The sequence below is a fragment of the Ictidomys tridecemlineatus genome, unplaced genomic scaffold (genome assembly GCF_052094955.1).
Source record: "Ictidomys tridecemlineatus isolate mIctTri1 unplaced genomic scaffold, mIctTri1.hap1 Scaffold_91, whole genome shotgun sequence".
Taxonomy (NCBI): Eukaryota; Metazoa; Chordata; class Mammalia; order Rodentia; family Sciuridae; genus Ictidomys; species Ictidomys tridecemlineatus.
Window position 1 is genome coordinate 837,887 of NW_027526141.1, and position 6,148 is coordinate 844,034.

At 33.5% G+C, this 6,148-nt stretch overlaps 1 long non-coding RNA gene across 1 annotated transcript; it reads right to left on the reverse strand.

The window, feature by feature from the left end:
• Positions 1-615: 615 nt before the first annotated feature.
• Positions 616-5,436, reverse strand: LOC144374863 (uncharacterized). Its single transcript, XR_013434130.1, has 2 exons — positions 5,405-5,436; positions 616-5,002 (listed from the first exon to the last, which is right to left on the reverse strand). It is a non-coding gene; the product is annotated as an uncharacterized LOC144374863 (long non-coding RNA).
• Between the last annotated feature and the right edge of the window lie 712 nt (positions 5,437-6,148).

Below are 6,148 nucleotides of genomic sequence, written 5' to 3' on the forward strand. Positions count from 1 at the left end.
ATGTTACTATAAATACATTTTATAAATAAAACATATTATAAATATAAGACATTTACAAATAAAACATGTTTTATAAATAAAACAGAATAGGATTGGTGATTAAAAAGAATAATAAGAATCACAAAGGATGTGAAAGTTCTTTTATAAGTCAGGTTATTCAATAAAATGGAACAAATGTTTGATCACCTGGGGACAAAAGAGTAACTTATATTTCTATTTCATGGCTTATTCCAAAATAAATTCCAGAGAAATTAAAATTCATTATAAATAAATGAAACAGCAAACCTACCATAATATAATATTAAATATTTGTGTGATCTGTGGCAAGACAATACTTTTTAAGAGTTGCATATCTGGTACCAAAGGCAGAAACCATGAAGGAGATTACTAATGTGATTAGCATAAAAATGCATACGATGTAAATATCTCTAAAACTAACATTTAAAAGTTAAAGGCATGATCTTCAAAGGTGTCAGAAGTCACCTCTGTGAGAGGGAGTGACTGAGAACCACACAGATTTTAATAGACCAAGGAGACATGAGGTCTAAGTGCCATGTGTTATCCTGAACTGGATTTGGTATTAAAACAAAAAAAAAGACATTTATGGAAAATGAATAAAATTCAAGTACTGCTATTTATTTAATAGAATTCCAACAAATTTAATATTTTAGTTTTCATCATTATTTTGTGGGTTATATAAGATGTTAACACAATGAGAAGATGGATATACAGTAGACAGGAGTTTTCTAGATTGTTTTTCCATCTTCTATAAATCCAAAGTAATCTTCAAATAAAACTGGAAAAAAGAAAGATAACAAGGTGGAAAGTTATTTTTAAGTTATGACTCATGAAAGATCAATATCCTTAATTTTTGAAGATCTCCTTCAAGTCCTTATAAAAATAATGCTCTAATTAAGAAAGGATTGAGTGATACCAATAGAAATCACACACACACAAAAAAACAACCATAAATGGATAAAGATATATTAAAATGTTGTCTTAATCAAAAAATGCAAATTACATAATTTAAAGCTTTTTTCATCTAAGAAGTTGGCAAAGATTTCTTCAAAACATTTAGTATAATCTTAGGATATGAGAAAGTGTAAACATAAAATCTAATCATCTCAATATTTTTAGTAATGTATCCAAGTTTCGATCATTTCAGTGATTTATCCTAAGGCTTTTAACTCTCAACAGACACAAAGTTTTAGCCACAATGGAGCAGGACTAATAGTAAGAACAAACATTGTAAACAGTTTCTAAATAGATTCTAACATGAGACAGATAAAGTAAATTATAATTGTTCCATTAGTGGAATAGTATGTAATCATTTTTAAATGACATTACATGAATAGCCCAGCACAGAAGGATTTTTATATGAAAAGACCAGCACAGAGGGATTTTTAGGGCAGGGATTCTTCTCTACATGATACTGCAGTGGTGGTGTAGGTCATGCACATTTGCCCGGACCCAAGGCACATACAGAGCAATAGAAAACGCTAAGGTAAACCTTGAACTTTAGGTGATCACTGTGTGTTAATATGGATTCAGTGATTATAACAACTACACCATTCTAATGGGGCATATTTCTAATAGGGGAGGCTAAGCATGAGAAATACAGGGGGAAGGTGTGCTGTCTTTGTAATCTCTGCTCATTTTTTTCTGTGAATTTAAATCCGTTTCAAAAACTAAAATCTAGTTTTTAAAAATATCATTACGAAGAAAAAAATAGTGATAGGAAACACAATAATATTTTTGAAATGCACAAATTCTAACAGAAACCTTTTCCCTTGACTGTGTCATGCTTTTCTGTAAAAAGAAATAAGTTTTTAATTTTAGGTTTAAAATAAATAGAATGCTGTGGCAAGGAGGGCAAGAGGACACAGAAATCATAGGCAAACCAAGTTGGAAAGTGGAAATAAAACAGAAGAATGTATTCCAGGTGAGTTAAAAAAAAAGACAGAATGAAGGTAGAAAGTAATTGGTTAGAGATTCAGGACTGAATCATAACTGGAGAGTTTCCACCCGAGATCCGTTGGCTCGATAAGGGATGTATATGATGGGAAACTCAGCTGAAGGATGAGTTATGCAGAGAAGAAATTAAAGGGAACTTCAGTCCAATTGTAGATTTCCCTAATATCTCTTCATTCAGTTGACTGCAATTATTACAGAATATGAGGTCAACATTAAAATATTACTAGTATATCCATTTTAGAGACGTTTAGCAAATTTCATGCAATGTAATTTATGAAGTGCTTAGCACAGTGCTTCACATAAAGTGACCAAAAATAATGAATATATTTTTTATTTATCACCTTATCATTCTTAGGAAGATTATTATCAAATTGAGGCTCAAATAAGTTAACTGACTTGGGCAAGGGCACCCAACTAGAAAAGAATCTCTGCTCAGAATTGTATTCTAATCTATATAACTCTGAGAGCCTTTTCTCTCTTGCCTGTTTTGAAAATTGTATGGGTGTAGTATGCCAGCATTGGGATATAAAAAAAAATGAAGTATTGCAACTCTACCCAGCATGGGAATGTAAAATTGCTATTCCAATGCATTTTTGTATCAATTCCATAGATGTTTAATTCTGAGAATGAAGACTCAAGGAAAGGGTGGCCAATAGAAGTGTCTTCCATTGAGTAATCATAGGTTTTAGTTAGTATTTTTTTATTTAAAATGCTGTTAGCTTATAATATCACTAATCTGCCCAAGAAGATATATCCCACACTTATCATTTGTTCATTCAACTAATAAATGTTTTGCATCAGCATATACCGCGGTCTAGACTCTCACATTACCAAAATAAATTAGACCCATGATCCCTCCCATTACATCAATTAACCAACTAATATTCACCTTTTTCTTCTTGTCCCTCTTTCCTATGTCTACTTGCTTAGTCAAGCAATTATTCATTGCTGCAGTCCGGCTACAGCAAAATAACTGGGTGGTGACGAATAACTTGTGTAGATTGATACAGCAGGAGTGGGAGCCCTTTATTGTAGGACAACAGAGGTATTTATACATTCCACACAGCTTATCTTAATTAACATAAACTAGATACAGCAGTCAATCAATAAGAAATCTCCACACTTAATGGCTCGCTGGCGCCACCTCATAAACCACTCTCCCTGGCAAAATGCCAGGCACCATCCTGACTTGTTTACAGACTCCAACAATTCATTACCTGTGTGTTTAGGATTGTCACAATGCTCTTACATTATTTATAGTTAAGTTTTATTCCTGAATTTGATAATATAAATATATTTCAATTATTTTTAAATGATGGAGGCATTCTCTTGACCATGATGTACTATTTATACAATAATTTCTCTTTCTTCTAATCAGATACACCAGTAGAGTTGGTTATCTCTGTGATGTAGGGGTGCTTAGAACTTCTGGCTTTATCAAAAGTCTTTAGAGTGTAAACCAACACTAGAACAAAGAGTGTCATTATACCATTCTGTTGAATATATAAGGCTTATTCTCTGGTAATAAGAAAATGATGTTAATGTTCAGGAACAAAACTGACAGGAGGCTTACATTGCATTGCATGTGATTGACAGTGCATAAACAAATAAATATATGGTGATAAGTGTTCCAAAATTAAAAGAAAATAAAAGAACCCTAACTATTGATTAAAGAACAATATAGGGAGAGAGCTTGCTCTTTAAATTGAGTGGTTTGTCAAAGCCACTTTGAAAATATATTTGAACAGAAATCTTTAGTAAAGTGAGGGGGGAAATCTGATGATAACTTGAGGCCTTCCTAGAAGAACAAAATGCATGAGCTAATAGCAGATCTGGTGTGTCCAAGAAGCATCAGGGAAACCAGATGTCTCACTGAGTAGCCTAGAAAAGAAGTTGTAATAAAAGATGATTTGGAGCAAAGGTGGGAGAACAGGTGAAGCAGAGCCTGTAAATCTGGCTCTGAGGAAGACAAGTCCTTAGAATGCTATGAGCAGGAACAGTGGCATGATCTCAGGTTTGTAAATTGTCACAATATTTGTACATACATATATTGTATGCATAGTTGACCCATGCATATGATATGTAATAATAAAATCAGGGCAATTAGCACTTCCAGATACTTAAACATTTATAATTTCTGTGAATTGGGAAAATTCAGATTCCTCTGGTTGTTTTGAAATATATAATAAATTGTTATAGACTGCAGAAATTCTTCTGTGCTATAGAATACAAAACTAGCTCCTCTTATGTGGTTGTACTGTAGTACTCATTATCAAATCTCTCTTGATCCCCTCTCTCCTCTTTTTCTTAGCCTCTAGTGATCACTCCACTCTTCTTCTATGAGGTTCGACTTTTCATCTTTTGCGAAAGAATGAGAACTTGCAATATTTTTCTTTGCCTTGCTAATTGTATCTAATAAAAGACCCTCCAGTTCCATCCATGTTTCCATGATGACAAGATTTCATCTATTTTATGGTTGAATAATATTCCTTTTAAATGACTGCCCTAATTGCTGTCTTAAAAAATAGCCTCAAAAGGAAAAGTTCTTTAGCAGGAAGATCAAGCTAGAAGTGCTGCTATAATCTAGGAAAGAGATGACAGATTTAGAAGCCACTGAAGAAGCCATGGGAAAGTGCTGGATATAATTTAGGATGTGTTTATAGATACTGTAGGAGGCTGAATAACATTTATCCAAAATATCAGCTCTTAATCCTTGAAACCTGCTATATTATTTGAAAAAAAGGATCTTTTGCAGATCTGGTTGAAAATTTTGAGGAAAAAAAGATAATCTTGCTTTATTGGTGTGGGCCCTAAATGCCATTACAGTGTGATAAGAAAGGTACAGGGAGCCTCAACATGAAAACAGAAAAAGTGAAGGCAATGCCACCACCGAAGTAGAGGTTGATTCTAAGTCAGAAGTCAAGGAATGCAAGGACTCACCCGAAGAGACAAGGAACAGATTCTCCTCCAGATCCTCTGGCACCTTAATTGGTCTGTTAAACTAATTTTGGACTTCTAGACTCCAGAACTGTTAGAGAATAAATTTTAAGGCAATAATCTTTTGAGATACCTGGTAACAGCAGGCTCACAAAACTAACAAAGGCTTGATGTCACATGTGAAAGGAAAAGAAGAGCCAGAGAAAACTGGAGGCAATTTTGTTTAAGTGAAGACATGGTGTTTCCAATTCCTGAGATGGAGACCTTTGGGACAGTAACAACGTTAGAGGAGAAAAATAAAATTATAGTTTAGACATGTTATGTTTAAGATTATTATCAGCATTTAAAGGTAGCAAATCAGAAGACTGTGAGTCTGGAATTGAAAGGACGATTCAGGGCTGGAGGTGGAGATTAGAGTTATTAACAACATCAAAAAAAGAGTCATTAGCAGTGTATAAGTAGTAATTAATGTCATAGTACAGAATGAGCTCACTTAGGAAGCACTGGAGACAGGGAATGTGTTCAATGACATAGTTCAGAAACTTCCTCATTCGGACATCAAGAAAATCAGGAGGACCTATCAAAAGACATGGAGAGTAAACTGTGATTAATCTGTGAAAAGAACCAAGAGAAGATGGTGATCTAAATTCCAAATAAAGATGATTTATCACAATGCTGGGATCAATTCTGTCAAATGCTGTGGAAAGAATATAGGATGGGGAAGTTTAGACAGCTAATAGGAATTTTTGGGGAGTGGAGCTATAAGTGAAAGGAAATAGGGAAAATAACAGAGTATCAGGTAGGAGTATGTTTTTAAGATGAAAATTGTCCTAGCAATAACATATGGTCTTAACAGGGTCAATGATCAGAGGATGATGAGCATATGAGCTGAGTCAAAGAGGATTATGAACATAATGTTGGGAATGTATTCTGCAATAGGGAGAATCTAGTCTTTGAAATCTAAGAAGATAAATCAAGTCTTGACATGAAAACAAGTGTATATATATATATATATATATATATATATATATATGCATATGAACACAATATCTTTATATTATTTATTTTTATGTGGTTCTGAGGATTGAATCCAGTGCCTCACACATGCAAGGCAAGCTTTCTACTCATGAGCCACAGCTACAGCCCCTAAAAGAAGTTTTTTTTTAAAAAAAATATATTTGAGAAGGATGACATGATAACCGGTTTAACAAGAATAAAAATAAAGTTAAGAAAATAT